The sequence below is a fragment of the Carcharodon carcharias genome, chromosome 5 (assembly GCF_017639515.1).
Source record: "Carcharodon carcharias isolate sCarCar2 chromosome 5, sCarCar2.pri, whole genome shotgun sequence".
Taxonomy (NCBI): Eukaryota; Metazoa; Chordata; class Chondrichthyes; order Lamniformes; family Lamnidae; genus Carcharodon; species Carcharodon carcharias.
Window position 1 is genome coordinate 81,499,893 of NC_054471.1, and position 17,114 is coordinate 81,517,006.

A 17,114-nucleotide genomic window follows, 5' to 3' on the forward strand; every position below is an offset into this window, starting at 1 on the left:
TGAGACCAGCATTGTGTCTAGCATTGAGCCCAGCATTGCGTCTAGCATTGACTCCAGCATTTTACCCAGCATTGCATCCGGTGTCGAGGCCGGCTTTGCGCCCATCATTGAGCACAACATTGCGCGCAGTATTGCACCCAGCATTGCGTTGAGCGTTGCGCCCATCATTGAGCCTAGCATTCAGCCCAGCATTGAGCTGCGCATTGTGTCTTGCATTGAGCCCAGCTTTGTCTCTCTCATTGAGCCCAGCATTGAGCCCGGCTTTGCGCCCATCAATGAGCACAGCATTATGCGCAGCATTGCACCCAGCATTGCGTTGAGCATTGCGCCCATCATTGTGCCAAGAATTGCACCCAGCATTGCATCGAACATTAAGCCCAGCATTTCATCTAGCATTGAGCACAGCATTAATTTTAGCATTGAGCATAGCATTGAGCCCAGCATTGATTCTAGCATTGAGCCCAGCATTGCATCTAGCATTCACACGAGCATTGTGTCTAGCACTGAACCCAGCATTGGCCCAGCGTTGCGTCGAGCAATGAGCCCAGCATTGCATCTATCATTGAGCCCAGCATTGCCTCTCGCATTGCGCCCATCATTGAGCCTAGCATTCAGCCCAGCATTGAGCTGAGCATTGTGTCTTGCATTGAGCCCAGCTTTATCTCTCGCATTGAGCCCAGCATTGAGCCCGGCTTTGCACCCATCAATGAGCACAGCATTGCGCGCAGCATTGCACCCAGCATTGCGTTGAGCATTGTGCCCATCTTTGGGCCAAGAGGTGCACCCAGCATTGCGTCTAACATTGAGCCCAGCATTGCGTCTAGCATGGAGCCCAGCATTGATTTCAGCATTGAGCCCAGCATTGTTTCTAGCATTGAGCCCAGCATTGAGCCCAGCATTGTGTCTAGCATTGACTCCAGCATTTTGCCCAGCATTGCATCTAGCATTCAGCCTTGCATTGTGTCTAGCACTGCGCCCCGCATTGGCCCAGCGTTGCATCTAGCATTGAGCCCAGCATTGCATCTGTCATTGAGCCCAGCATTGCCTCTTGCTTTGCGCACATCATTGAACCTAGCATTCAGCCCAGCATTGAGCTGAGCATTATGTCTCGCATTGAGCCCTGCATTGTGACCAGCATTGAGCTGAGCATTGTGTCTAGCATTGAGCCCAGCTTTGTCTCTCACGTTGAGCCCAGCATTGAGCCCAGCATTGCATCTAGCATTGAGCCCAGCATTGAGCCCAGCATTAACCTGAGCATTGTGTCTAGCCTTGAGCCCAGCATTGCCTCTCGCATTGAGCACAGCATTGACACCAGCATTGCGTCTGGCATTGAGCCCAGCTTTGCGTCCAGTATTGCGCCTAGCAATGAACCCAGCATTGCATCTAGCATTGAGCCCAGCACTGCATCTCGCATTGATCCAAGCATTGAGCCCAGCATTGCGTCTACCATTGAGCCCAGCATTGAGCCCAGCATTGCGAATAGCATTGAGCCCAGCATTGCATCTGCCATTAAGCCCAGCATTGCCGCTTGCATTGCGCACATCATTGAGCCTAGCATTCAGCCCAGCATTGAGCTGAGCATTATGTCTCGCATTGAGCCCTGCATTGAGACCAGCATTGAACTGAGCATTGTGTCTAGCATTGAGCCCAGCTTTGTCTCTCACATTGAGTCCAGCATTGAGCCCAGCATTGCATCTAGCATTGAGCCCAGCATTAACCTGAGCATTGTGTCTAGCCTTGAGCCCAGCATTGCCTCTCGCATTGAGCACAGCATTGAGACCAGCACTGCGTCTGGCATTGAGCCCAGCATTGCGTCCAGTATTGCGCCTAGCAATGAACCCAGCATTGCATCTAGCATTGAGACCAGCATTGCATCTCGCATTGATACAAGCATTGAGCCCAGCATTGCGTCGACCATTGTGGCCAGCATTGAGCCCAGCGTTGCGAATAGCATTGAGCCCAGCATTGCATCTCGCTTTGTGCCCAGCATTGAGCCCAGCATTGAGCCCAGCAGTGAGCCCAGCATTGTGACTCGCATTGTGCCCAGCATTGAACCCAGCATTGCGACGAGCATTGAGTCCAGCATTGCGTCTAGCATTGAGCCCACCATTGTATGTATCATTGAGACCAGCATTGTGTCTAGCATTGAGCCCAGCATTGCGTCTAGCATTGACTCCAGCATTTTACCCAGCATTGCATCCGGTGTCGAGGCCGGCTTTGCGCCCATCATTGAGCACAACATTGCGCGCAGTATTGCACCCATTATTGCGTTGAGCGTTGCGCCCATCATTGAGCCTAGCATTCAGCCCAGCATTGAGCTGCGCATTGTGTCTTGCATTGAGCCCAGCTTTGTCTCTCTCATTGAGCCCAGCATTGAGCCCGGCTTTGCGCCCATCAATGAGCACAGCATTACGCGCAGCATTGCACCCAGCATTGCATTGAGCATTGCGCCCATCATTGGGCCAAGAATTGCACCCAGCATTGCATCTAACATTGAGCCCAGCATTGCATCTAGCATTGAGCACAGCATTAATTTCAGCATTGAGCATAGCATTGAGCCCAGCATTGATTCTAGCATTGAGCCCAGCATTGCATCTAGCATTAACACGAGCATTGTGTCTAGCACTGAACCCAGCATTGGCCCAATGTTTCGTCTAGCCATGAGCCCTGCATTGCATCTATCATTGAGCCCAGCATTGCCTCTCGCATTGCGCCCATCATTGAGCCTAGCATTCAGCCCAGCATTGAGCTGCGCATTGTGTCTTGCATTGAGCCCAGCTTTGTCTCTCACATTGAGCCCAGCATTGAGCCCGGCTTTGCGCCCATCAATGAGCACAGCATTATGCGCAGCATTGCACCCAGCATTGCGTTGAGCATTGCGCCCATCATTGTGCCAATAATTGCACCCAGCATTGCATCGAACATTAAGCCCAGCATTTCATCTAGCATTGAGCACAGCATTAATTTCAGCATTGAGCATAGCAATGAGCCCAGCATTGATTCTAGCATTGAGCCCAGCATTGCATCTAGCATTCACACAAGCATTGTGTCTAGCACTGAACCCAGCATTGGCCCAGCGTTGCGTCGAGCAATGAGCCCAGCATTGCATCTATCATTGAGCCCAGCATTGCCTCTCGCATTGCGCCCATCATTGAGCCTAGCATTCAGCCCAGCATTGAGCTGAGCATTGTGTCTTGCATTGAGCCCAGCTTTGTCTCTCGCATTGAGCCCAGCATTGAGCCCGGCTTTGCACCCATCAATGAGCACAGCATTACGCGCAGCATTGCACCCAGCATTGCGTTGAGCATTGTGCCCATCTTTGGGCCAAGAAGTGCACCCAGCATTGCGTCTAACATTGAGCCCAGCATTGCGTCTAGCATGGAGCCCAGCATTGATTTCAGCATTGAGCCCAGCATTGTTTCTAGCATTGAGCCCAGCATTGAGCCCAGCATTGTGTCTAGCATTGACTCCAGCATTTTGCCCAGCATTGCATCTAGCATTCAGCCTTGCATTGTGTCTAGCACTGCGCCCCGCATTGGCCCAGCGTTGCATCTAGCATTGAGCCCAGCATTGCATCTGTCATTGAGCCCAGCATTGCCTCTTGCTTTGCGCACATCATTGAACCTAGCATTCAGCCCAGCATTGAGCTGAGCATTATGTCTCGCATTGAGCCCTGCATTGTGACCAGCATTGAGCTGAGCATTGTGTCTAGCATTGAGCCCAGCTTTGTCTCTCACGTTGAGCCCAGCATTGAGCCCAGCATTGCATCTAGCATTGAGCCCAGCATTGAGCCCAGCATTAACCTGAGCATTGTGTCTAGCCTTGAGCCCAGCATTGCCTCTCGCATTGAGCACAGCATTGACACCAGCATTGCGTCTGGCATTGAGCCCAGCTTTGCGTCCAGTATTGCGCCTAGCAATGAACCCAGCATTGCATCTAGCATTGAGCCCAGCACTGCATCTCGCATTGATCCAAGCATTGAGCCCAGCATTGCGTCTACCATTGAGCCCAGCATTGAGCCCAGCATTGCGAATAGCATTGAGCCCAGCATTGCATCTGCCATTAAGCCCAGCATTGCCGCTTGCATTGCGCACATCATTGAGCCTAGCATTCAGCCCAGCATTGAGCTGAGCATTATGTCTCGCATTGAGCCCTGCATTGAGACCAGCATTGAACTGAGCATTGTGTCTAGCATTGAGCCCAGCTTTGTCTCTCACATTGAGTCCAGCATTGAGCCCAGCATTGCATCTAGCATTGAGCCCAGCATTAACCTGAGCATTGTGTCTAGCCTTGAGCCCAGCATTGCCTCTCGCATTGAGCACAGCATTGAGACCAGCACTGCGTCTGGCATTGAGCCCAGCATTGCGTCCAGTATTGCGCCTAGCAATGAACCCAGCATTGCATCTAGCATTGAGCCCAGCATTGCATCTCGCATTGATACAAGCATTGAGCCCAGCATTGCGTCGACCATTGTGGCCAGCATTGAGCCCAGCGTTGCGAATAGCATTGAGCCCAGCATTGCATCTCGCTTTGTGCCCAGCATTGAGCCCAGCAGTGAGCCCAGCATTGTGACTCGCATTGTGCCCAGCATTGAACCCAGCATTGCGACGAGCATTGAGTCCAGCATTGCGTCTAGCATTGAGCCCACCATTGTATGTATCATTGAGACCAGCATTGTGTCTAGCATTGAGCCCAGCATTGCGTCTAGCATTGACTCCAGCATTTTACCCAGCATTGCATCCGGTGTCGAGGCCGGCTTTGCGCCCATCATTGAGCACAACATTGCGCGCAGTATTGCACCCAGCATTGCGTTGAGCGTTGCGCCCATCATTGAGCCTAGCATTCAGCCCAGCATTGAGCTGCGCATTGTGTCTTGCATTGAGCCCAGCTTTGTCTCTCTCATTGAGCCCAGCATTGAGCCCGGCTTTGCGCCCATCAATGAGCACAGCATTACGCGCAGCATTGCACCCAGCATTGCATTGAGCATTGCGCCCATCATTGGGCCAAGAATTGCACCCAGCATTGCATCTAACATTGAGCCCAGCATTGCATCTAGCATTGAGCACAGCATTAATTTCAGCATTGAGCATAGCATTGAGCCCAGCATTGATTCTAGCATTGAGCCCAGCATTGCATCTAGCATTAACACGAGCATTGTGTCTAGCACTGAACCCAGCATTGGCCCAGCGTTTCGTCTAGCAATGAGCCCTGCATTGCATCTATCATTGAGCCCAGCATTGCCTCTCGCATTGCGCCCATCATTGAGCCTAGCATTCAGCCCAGCATTGAGCTGCGCATTGTGTCTTGCATTGAGCCCAGCTTTGTCTCTCACATTGAGCCCAGCATTGAGCCCGGCTTTGCGCCCATCAATGAGCACAGCATTATGCGCAGCATTGCACCCAGCATTGCGTTGAGCATTGCGCCCATCATTGTGCCAATAATTGCACCCAGCATTGCATCGAACATTAAGCCCAGCATTTCATCTAGCATTGAGCACAGCATTAATTTCAGCATTGAGCATAGCAATGAGCCCAGCATTGATTCTAGCATTGAGCCCAGCATTGCATCTAGCATTCACACAAGCATTGTGTCTAGCACTGAACCCAGCATTGGCCCAGCGTTGCGTCGAGCAATGAGCCCAGCATTGCATCTATCATTGAGCCCAGCATTGCCTCTCGCATTGCGCCCATCATTGAGCCTAGCATTCAGCCCAGCATTGAGCTGAGCATTGTGTCTTGCATTGAGCCCAGCTTTGTCTCTCGCATTGAGCCCAGCATTGAGCCCGGCTTTGCACCCATCAATGAGCACAGCATTACGCGCAGCATTGCACCCAGCATTGCGTTGAGCATTGTGCCCATCTTTGGGCCAAGAAGTGCACCCAGCATTGCGTCTAACATTGAGTCCAGCATTGCGTCTAGCATGGAGCCCAGCATTGATTTCAGCATTGAGCCCAGCATTGTTTCTAGCATTGAGCCCAGCATTGAGCCCAGCATTGTGTCTAGCATTGACTCCAGCATTTTGCCCAGCATTGCATCTAGCATTCAGCCTTGCATTGTGTCTAGCACTGCGCCCCGCATTGGCCCAGCGTTGCATCTAGCATTGAGCCCAGCATTGCATCTGTCATTGAGCTCAGCATTGCCTCTTGCATTGCGCACATCATTGAACCTAGCATTCAGCCCAGCATTGAGCTGAGCATTATGTCTCGCATTGAGCCCTGCATTGTGACCAGCATTGAGCTGAGCATTGTGTCTAGCATTGAGCCCAGCTTTGTCTCTCACGTTGAGCCCAGCATTGAGCCCAGCATTGCATCTAGCATTGAGCCCAGCATTGAGCCCAGCATTAACCTGAGCATTGTGTCTAGCCTTGAGCCCAGCATTGCCTCTCGCATTGAGCACAGCATTGACACCAGCATTGCGTCTGGCATTGAGCCCAGCTTTGCATCCAGTATTGCGCCTAGCAATGAACCCAGCATTGCATCTAGCATTGAGCCCAGCATTGCATCTCGCATTGATCCAAGCATTGAGCCCAGCATTGCGTCTACCATTGAGCCCAGCATTGAGCCCAGCATTGCGAATAGCATTGAGCCCAGCATTGCATCTGTCATTAAGCCCAGCATTGCCGCTTGCATTGCGCACATCATTGAGCCTAGCATTCAACCCAGCATTGAGCTGAGCATTATGTCTTGCATTGACCCCAGCTTTGTCTCTCGCATTGAGCCCAGCATTGAGCCCAGCATTGCATCTAGCATTGAGCCCAGCATTGAGCCCAGCATTAACCTGAGCATTGTGTCTAGCCTTGAGCCCAGCATTGCCTCTCGCATTGAGCACAGCATTGAGACCAGCACTGCGTCTGGCATTGAGCCCAGCATTGCGTCCAGTATTGCGCCTAGCAATGAACCCAGCATTGCATCTAGCATTGAGCCCAGCATTGCATCTCGCATTGATACAAGCATTGAGCCCAGCATTGCGTCGACCATTGTGCCCAGCATTGAGCCCAGCGTTGCGAATAGCATTGAGCCCAGCATTGCATCTCGCTTTGTGCCCAGCATTGAGCCCAGCATTGAGCCCAGCAGTGAGCCCAGCATTGTGACTCGCATTGTGCCCAGCATTGAACCCAGCATTGCGACGAGCATTGAGTCCAGCATTGCGTCTAGCATTGAGCCCACCATTGTATATATCATTGAGACCAGCATTGTGTCTAGCATTGAGCCCAGCATTGCGTCTAGCATTGACTCCAGCATTTTACCCAGCATTGCATCCGGTGTCGAGGCCGGCTTTGCGCCCATCATTGAGCACAACATTGCGCGCAGTATTGCACCCAGCATTGCGCCCATCATTGGGCCAAGAATTGCACCCAGCATTGCATCTAACATTGAGCCCAGCATTGCATCTAGCATTGAGCACAGCATTAATTTCAGCATTGAGCATAGCATTGAGCCCAGCATTGATTCTAGCATTGAGCCCAGCATTGCATCTAGCATTAACACGAGCATTGTGACTAGCACTGAACCCAGCATTGACCCAGCGTTTCGTCTAGCAATGAGCCCTGCATTGCATCTATCATTGAGCCCAGCATTGCCTCTCGCATTGCGCCCATCATTGAGCCTAGCATTCAGCCCAGCATTGAGCTGCGCATTGTGTCTTGCATTGAGCCCAGCTTTGTCTCTCGCATTGAGCCCAGCATTGAGCCCGGCTTTGCGCCCATCAATGAGCACAGCATTATGCGCAGCATTGCACCCAGCATTGCGTTGAGCATTGCGCCCATCATTGTGCCAAGAATTGCACCCAGCATTGCATCGAACATTAAGCCCAGCATTTCATCTAGCATTGAGCACAGCATTAATTTCAGCATTGAGCATAGCATTGAGCCCAGCATTGATTCTAGCATTGAGCCCAGCATTGCATCTAGCATTCACACGAGCATTGTGTCTAGCACTGAACCCAGCATTGGCCCAGCGTTGCGTCGAGCAATGAGCCCAGCATTGCATCTATCATTGAGCCCAGCATTGCCTCTCGCATTGCGCCCATCATTGAGCCTAGCATTCAGCCCAGCATTGAGCTGAGCATTGTGTCTTGCATTGAGCCCAGCTTTGTCTCTCGCATTGAGCCCAGCATTGAGCCCGGCTTTGCACCCATCAATGAGCACAGCATTACGCGCAGCATTGCACCCAGCATTGCGTTGAGCATTGTGCCCATCTTTGGGCCAAGAAGTGCACCCAGCATTGCGTCTAACATTGAGCCCAGCATTGCGTCTAGCATGGAGCCCAGGATTGATTTCAGCATTGAGCCCAGCATTGTTTCTAGCATTGAGCCCAGCATTGAGCCCAGCATTGTGTCTAGCATTGACTCCAGCATTGCATCTGTCATTGAGCCCAGCATTGCCTCTTGCATTGCGCACAGCATTGAGCCTAGCATTCAGCCCAGCATTGAGCTGAGCATTATGTCTCGCATTGAGCCCTGCATTGTGACCAGCATTGAGCTGAGCATTGTGTCTAGCATTGAGCCCAGCTTTGTCTCTCACATTGAGCCCAGCATTGAGCCCAGCATTGCATCTAGCATTGAGCCCAGCATTGAGCCCAGCATTAACCTGAGCATTGTGTCTAGCCTTGAGAACAACATTGCCTCTCGCATTGAGCACAGCATTGAGACCAGCATTGCGTCTGGCATTGAGCCCAGCATTGCATCTAGCATTGAGCCCAGCATTGCATCTCGCATTGATCCAAGCATTGAGCCCAGCATTGCGTCTACCATTGAGCCCAGCATTGCGAATAGCATTGAGCCCAGCATTGCATTTCGCTTTGTGCCCAGCATTGAGCCCAGCATTGAGCCCAGCAGTGAGCCCAGCATTGTGACTTGCATTATGCCCAGCATTGAACCCAGCATTGCGACGAGCATTGAGTCCAGCATTGCATCTAGCATTGAGCCCAGCAGTGCATCTAGCATTGAGCCCAGCATTGTGTCTAGCATTGAGCCCAGCATTGCGTCTAGCATTGACTCCAGCATTTTATCCAGCATTGCATCCAGTGTCGAGGTCGGCTTTGCGCCCATCAATGAGCACAGCATTGCGCGCAGCATTGCACCCTGCATTGCGTTGAGCATTGCGCCCATCATTGGGCCAAGAATTGCACCCAGCATTGCATCTAACATTGAGCCCAGCATTGCATCTAGCATTGAGCACAGCATTAATTTCAGCATTGAGCATAGCATTGAGCGCAGCATTGATTCTAGCATTGAGCCCAGAATTGCATCTAGCATTAACACGAGCATTGTGACTAGCACTGAACACAGCATTGGCCCAGCGTTTCGTCTAGCAATGAGCCCAGCATTGCATCTATCATTGAGCCCAGCATTGCCTCTCACATTGCGCACATCATTGAGCCAAGCATTCAGCCCAGCATTGAGCTCAGCATTGTGTCTTGCATTGACCCCAGCTTTGTCTCTCGCATTGAGCCCAGCATTGAGCCCAGCATTGCATCTAGCATTGAGCCCAGCATTGAGCCCAGCATTAACCTGAGCATTGTGTCTAGCCTTGAGCCCAGCATTGCCTCGCGCATTGAGAACAGCATTGAGACCAGCATTGCGTCTGGCATTGAGCCCAGCATTGCGTCCAGTATTGCGCCTAGCAATGAACCCAGCATTGCATCTAGCATTGAGCCCAGCATTGCGTCTACCATTGAGCCCAGCATTGCGAATAGCATTGAGCCCAGCGTTGCATCTCGCTTTGTGCCCAGCATTGAGCCCAGCATTGAGCCCAGCAGTGAGCCCAGCATTGTGACTCGCATTGTGCCCAGCATTGAACCCAGCATTGCGACGAGCATTGAGTCCAGCATTGCGTGTAGCATTGAGCCCAGCATTGCATCTAGCATTGAGCCCAGCTTTGTGTCTAGCATTGCGCCCAGCATTGCGTCTAGCATTGACTCCAGCATTTTACCCAGCATTGCATCCAGTGTCGAGGCCGGCTTTGCGCCCACCAATGAGCACAGCATTGTGCGCAGTATTGCACCCAGCATTGCGCTGAGCATTGCGCCCATCATTGGGCCAAGAATTGCACCCAGCATTGCATCGAACATTGAGCCCAGCATTGCATTTAGCATTGAGCGCAGCATCAATTTCAGCATTGAGCATAGCATTGAGCCCATCATTGATTCTAGCATTGAGCCCAGCATTGCATCTAGCATTCACACGAGCATTGTGTCTAGCACTGAACCCAGCATTGGCCCAGCGTTGCCTCTAGCATTGAGCCCAGCATTGCCTCTCGCATTGCACCCAGCATTGAGCCCAGCATTGCATCTAGCATTGAGCCCAGCATTGAGCCCAGCATTAACCTGAACATTGTGTCTAGCCTTGAGCCCAGCGTTGCCTCTCGCATTTAGCACAGCATTGAGACCAGCATTGCATCTGGCATTGAGCCCAGCATTGCGTCCAGTATTGCGCCTAGCAAGAACACAGCATTGCATCTAGCATTGAGCCCAGCATTGCATCTCGCTTTGATCCAAGCATTGAGCCCAGCATTGCGTCTACCATTGAGTCCAGCACTGAGCCCAGCATTGCGAATAGCATTGAGCCCAGCATTGCATCTCGCTTTGTGCCCAGCATTGAGCCCAGCATTGAGCCCAGCAGTGAGCCCAGCATTGTGACTCGCATTGCACCCAGCATTGAACCCAGCATTGCGACGAGCATTGAGTCCTGCATTGCGTCTAGCAATGAGCCCAGCATTGCATCTAGCATTGAGCCCAGCATTGTGTCTAGCAATGAGGCCAGCATTGCGTCTAGCATTGACTCCAGCATTTTACCCAGCATTACATCCAATGTCGAGGCCGGCTTTGCGCCCATCAATGAGCACAGCATTGCGCGCAGCATTGCACCCAGCATTGCGTTGAGCATTGCGCCCATCATTGGGCCAAGAATTGCACCCAGCATTGCATCTAACATTGAGCCCAGCATTGCATCTAGCATTGAGCACAGCATTAATTTCAGCATTGAGCATAGCATTGAGCCCAGCATTGATTCTAGCATTGAGCCCAGAATTGCATCTAGCATTAACACGAGCATTGTGACTAGCACTGAACACAGCATTGGCCCAGCGTTTCGTCTAGCAATGAGCCCAGCATTGCATCTATCATTGAGCCCAGCATTGCCTCTCACATTGCGCACATCATTGAGCCAAGCATTCAGCCCAGCATTGAGCTGAGCATTGTGTCTTGCATTGACCCCAGCTTTGTCTCTCGCATTGAGCCCAGCATTGAGCCCAGCATTGCATCTAGCATTGAGCCCAGCATTGAGCCCAGCATTAACCTGAGCATTGTGTCTAGCCTTGAGCCCAGCATTGCCTCTCGCATTGAGAACAGCATTGAGACCAGCATTGCGTCTGGCATTGAGCCCAGCATTGTGTCCAGTATTGCGCCTAGCAATGAACCCAGCATTGCATCTAGCATTGAGCCCAGCATTGCGTCTACCATTGAGCCCAGCATTGCGAATAGCATTGAGCCCAGCGTTGCATCTCGCTTTGTGCCCAGCATTGAGCCCAGCATTGAGCCCAGCAGTGAGCCCAGCATTGTGACTCGTATTGTGCCCAGCATTGAACCCAGCATTGCGACGAGCATTGAGTCCAGCATTGCGTGTAGCATTGAGCCCAGCATTGCATCTAGCATTGAGCCCAGCTTTGTGTCTAGCATTGCGCCCAGCATTGCGTCTAGCATTGACTCCAGCATTTTACCCAGCATTGCATCCAGTGTCGAGGCCGGCTTTGCGCCCACCAATGAGCACAGCATTGTGCGCAGTATTGCACCCAACATTGCGCTGAGCATTGCGCCCATCATTGGGCCAAGAATTGCACCCAGCATTGCATTGAACATTGAGCCCAGCATTGCATTTAGCATTGAGCGCAGCATCAATTTCAGCATTGAGCATAGCATTGAGCCCATCATTGATTCTAGCATTGAGCCCAGCATTGCATCTAGCATTCACACGAGCATTGTGTCTAGCACTGAACCCAGCATTGGCCCAGCATTGCCTCTCGCATTGCGCCCAGCATTGAACCCAGCATTGCATCTAGCATTGAGCCCAGCATTGAGCCCAGCATTAACCTGAACATTGTGTCTAGCCTTGAGCCCAGCATTGCCTCTCGCATTGAGCACAGCATTGAGACCAGCATTGCATCTGGCATTGAGCCCAGCATTGCGTCCAGTATTGCGCCTAGCAAGAACACAGCATTGCATCTAGCATTGAGCCCAGCATTGCATCTCGCTTTGATCCAAGCATTGAGCCCAGCATTGCGTCTACCATTGAGTCCAGCACTGTGCCCAGCATTGCGAATAGCATTGAGCCCAGCATTGCATCTCGCTTTGTGCCCAGCATTGAGCCCAGCATTGAGCCCAGCATTGAGCCCAGCAGTGAGCCCAGCATTGTGACTCGCATTGCACCCAGCATTGAACCCAGCATTGCGACGAGCATTGAGTCCTGCATTGCGTCTGGCAATGAGCCCAGCATTGCATCTAGCATTGAGCCCAGCATTGTGTCTAGCAATGAGGCCAGCATTGCGTCTAGCATTGACTCCAGCATTTTACCCAGCATTACATCCAATGTCGAGGCCGGCTTTGCGCCCATCAATGAGCACAGCATTGCGCGCAGCATTGCACCCAGCATTGCGTTGAGCATTACGCCCATCATTGGGCCAAGAATTGCACCCAGCTTGGATCTAACATTGAGCCCAGCATTGCATCTAGCATTGAGCACAGCATTAATTTCAGCATTGAGCATAGCATTGAGCCCAGCATTGATTCTAGCATTGAGCCCAGCTTTGCATCTAGCATTCACACAAGCATTGTGTCTAGCACTGAACCCAGCATTGGCCCAGCGTTGCCTCTAGCAATGAGCCCAGCATTGCATCTATCATTGAGCCCAGCATTGCCTCTCGCATTGCGCCCATCGTTGAGCCTAGCATTCAGCCCAGCATTGAGCTGAGCATTATGTCTAACATTGAGCCCTGCATTGAGACCAGCATTGAGCTGAGCATTGTGTCTTGCACTGAGCCCAGCTTTGTCTCTCGCATTGAGCCCAGCATTGAGCCCGACTTTGCGCCCATCAATGAGCACAGCATTGCGCGCAGCATTGCACCCAGCATTGCGTTGAGCATTGTGCCCATCTTTGGGCCAAGAAGTGCACCCTGCATTGCGTCTAACATTGAGCCCAGCATTGGTCTGGCATGGAGCCCAGCATTGATTTCAGCATTGAGCCCAGCATTGTGTCTAGTATTGAGCACAGCATTAATTTCAGCACTGAGCATAGCATTGAGCCCAGCATTGATTCTAGCATTGAGCCCAGCATTGCATCTAGCATTCACACGAGCATTGTGTCCAGCACTGAACCCAGCATTGGCCCAGCGTTGCCTCCAGCAATGAGCCCAGCATTGCATCTATCATTGAGCCCAGCATTGCCTCTCGCATTGCGCCCATCATTGAGCTTAGCATTCAGCCCAGCATTGAGCTGAGCATTGTGTCTTGCATTGAGCCCAGCTTTGTCTCTCGCATTGAGCCCAGCATTGAGTCCGGCTTTGCGCCCATCAATGAGCACAGCATTGCGCGCAGCATTGCACCCAGCATTGCGTTGAGCATTGTGCCCATCTTTGGGCCAAGAAGTGCACCCAGCATTGCGTCTAACATTGAGCCCAGCATTTCGTCTAGCATGGAGCCCAGCATTGATTTCAACATTGAGCCCAGCATTGTCTCTAGCATTGAGCCCAGCATTGTGTCTAGCATTGACTCCAGCATTTTGCCCAGCATTGCATCTAGCATTCAGCCTTGCATTGTGTCTAGCACTGCGCCCCGCATTGGCCCAGCGTTGCATCTAGCATTGAGCCCAGCATTGCATCTGTCATTGAGCCCAGCATTGCCTCTTGCATTGCGCACATCATTGAGCCTAGCATTCAGCCCAGCATTGACCCGAGCATTATGTCTCGCATTGAGCCCTGCATTGTGACCAGCATTGAGCTGAGCATTGTGTCTAGCATTGAGCCCAGCATTGCCTCTTGCATTGAGCACAGCATTGAGACCAGCATTGCGTCTGGCATTGAGCCCAGCATTGCGTCCAGTATTGCGCCTAGCAATGAACCCAGCATTGCATCTAGCATTGAGCCCAGCATTGCATCTCGCATTGATCCAAGCATTGAGCCCAGCATTGCGTCTACCATTGAGCCCAGTATTGAGCCCAGCATTGCGAATAGCATTGAGCCCAGCATTGCATCTCGCTTTGTGCCCAGCATTGAGCCCAGCATTGAGCCCAGCAGTGAGCCCAGCATTGTGACTTGCATTGTGCCCAGCATTGAACCCAGCATTGCGACGAGCATTGAGTCCAGCATTGCATCTAGCATTGAGCCCAGCATTGCATCTAGCATTGAGCCCAGCATTGTGTCTAGCATTGAGCCCAGCATTGCGTCTAGCATTGACTCCAGCATTTTACCCAGCATTGCATCTAGTGTCGAGGCCGGCTTTGCGCCCATCAATGAGCACAGCATTGCACGCAGCATTGCACCCAGCATTGCATTGAGCATTGCGCCCATCATTGGGCCAAGAATTGCACCCAGCATTGCATCGAACATTGAGCCCAGCATTGCATCTAGCATTGAGCACAGCATTAATTTCAGCATTGAGCATAGCATTGAGCCCATCATTGATTCTAGCATTGAGCCCAGCATTGCATCTAGCATTCACACGAGCATTGTGTCTAGCACTGAACCCAGCATTGGCCCAGCGTTGCGTCAAGCAATGAGCCCAGCATTGCATCTATCATTGAGCCCAGCATTGCCTCTCACATTGTGCCCATCATTGAGCCTAGCATTCAGCCCAGCATTGAGCTGAGCATTATGTCTAACATTGAGCCCTGCATTGAGACCAGCATTGAGCTGAGCATTGTGTCTTGCATTGAGCCCAGCTTTGTCACTCGTATTGAGCCCAGCATAGAGCCCGGCTTTGCGCACATCAATGAGCACAGCATTACGCGCAGCATTGCACCCAGCATTGCGTTGAGCATTGTGCCCATCTTTGGGCCAAGAAGTGCACCCAGCATTGCGTCTAACATTGAGCCCAGCATTTCGTCTAGCATGGAGCCCAGCATTGATTTCAACATTGAGCCCAGCATTGTCTCTAGCATTGAGCCCAGCATTGTGTCTAGCATTGACTCCAGCATTTTGCCCAGCATTGCATCTAGCATTCAGCCTTGCATTGTGTCTAGCACTGCGCCCCGCATTGGCCCAGCGTTGCATCTAGCATTGAGCCCAGCATTGCATCTGTCATTGAGCCCAGCATTGCCTCTTGCATTGTGCACATCATTGAGCCTAGCATTCAGCCCAGCATTGACCCGAGCATTATGTCTCGCATTGAGCCCTGCATTGAGACCAGCATTGAGCTGAGCATTGTGTCTAGCATTGAGCCCAGCATTGCCTCTTGCATTGAGCACAGCATTGAGACCAGCATTGCGTCTGGCATTGAGCCCAGCATTGCGTCCAGTATTGCGCCTAGCAATGAACCCAGCATTGCATCTAGCATTGAGCCCAGCATTGCATCTCGCATTGATCCAAGCATTGAGCCCAGCATTGCGTCTACCATTGAGCCCAGTATTGAGCCCAGCATTGCGAATAGCATTGAGCCCAGCATTGCATCTCGCTTTGTGCCCAGCATTGAGCCCAGCATTGAGCCCAGCAGTGAGCCCAGCATTGTGACTTGCATTGTGCCCAGCATTGAACCCAGCATTGCGACGAGCATTGAGTCCAGCATTGCATCTAGCATTGAGCCCAGCATTGCATCTAGCATTGAGCCCAGCATTAATTTCAGCATTGAGCATAGCATTGAGCCCAGCATTGATTCTAGCATTGAGCCCAGAATTGCATCTAGCATTAACATGAGCATTGTGACTAGCACTGAACACAGCATTGGCCCAGCGTTTCGTCTAGCAATGAGCCCAGCATTGCATCTATCATTGAGCCCAGCATTGCCTCTCACATTGCGCACATCATTGAGCCAAGCATTCAGCCCAGCATTGAGCTGAGCATTGTGTCTTGCATTGACCCCAGCTTTGTCTCTCGCATTGAGCCCAGCATTGAGCCCAGCATTGCATCTAGCATTGAGCCCAGCATTGAGCCCAGCATTAACCTGAGCATTGTGTCTAGCCTTGAGCCCAGCATTGCCTCTCGCATTGAGAACAGCATTGAGACCAGCATTGCGTCTGGCATTGAGCCCAGCATTGTGTCCAGTATTGCGCCTAGCAATGAACCCAGCATTGCATCTAGCATTGAGCCCAGCATTGCGTCTACCATTGAGCCCAGCATTGCGAATAGCATTGAGCCCAGCGTTGCATCTCGCTTTGTGCCCAGCATTGAGCCCAGCATTGAGCCCAGCAGTGAGCCCAGCATTGTGACTCGCATTGTGCCCAGCATTGAACCCAGCATTGCGACGAGCATTGAGTCCAGCATTGCGTGTAGCATTGAGCCCAGCATTGCATCTAGCATTGAGCCCAGCTTTGTGTCTAGCATTGCGCCCAGCATTGCGTCTAGCATTGACTCCAGCATTTTACCCAGCATTGCATCCAGTGTCGAGGCCGGCTTTGCGCCCACCAATGAGCACAGCATTGTGCGCAGTATTGCACCCAGCATTGCGCTGAGCATTGCGCCCATCATTGGGCCAAGAATTGCACCCAGCATTGCATTGAACATTGAGCCCAGCATTGCATTTAGCATTGAGCGCAGCATCAATTTCAGCATTGAGCATAGCATTGAGCCCATCATTGATTCTAGCATTGAGCCCAGCATTGCATCTAGCATTCACACGAGCATTGTGTCTAGCACTGAACCCAGCATTGGCCCAGCATTGCCTCTCGCATTGCGCCCAGCATTGAACCCAGCATTGCATCTAGCATTGAGCCCAGCATTGAGCCCAGCATTAACCTGAACATTGTGTCTAGCCTTGAGCCCAGCATTGCCTCTCGCATTGAGCACAGCATTGAGACCAGCATTGCATCTGGCATTGAGCCCAGCATTGCGTCCAGTATTGCGCCTAGCAAGAACACAGCATTGCATCTAGCATTGAGCCCCGCATTGCATCTCGCTTTGATCCAAGCATTGAG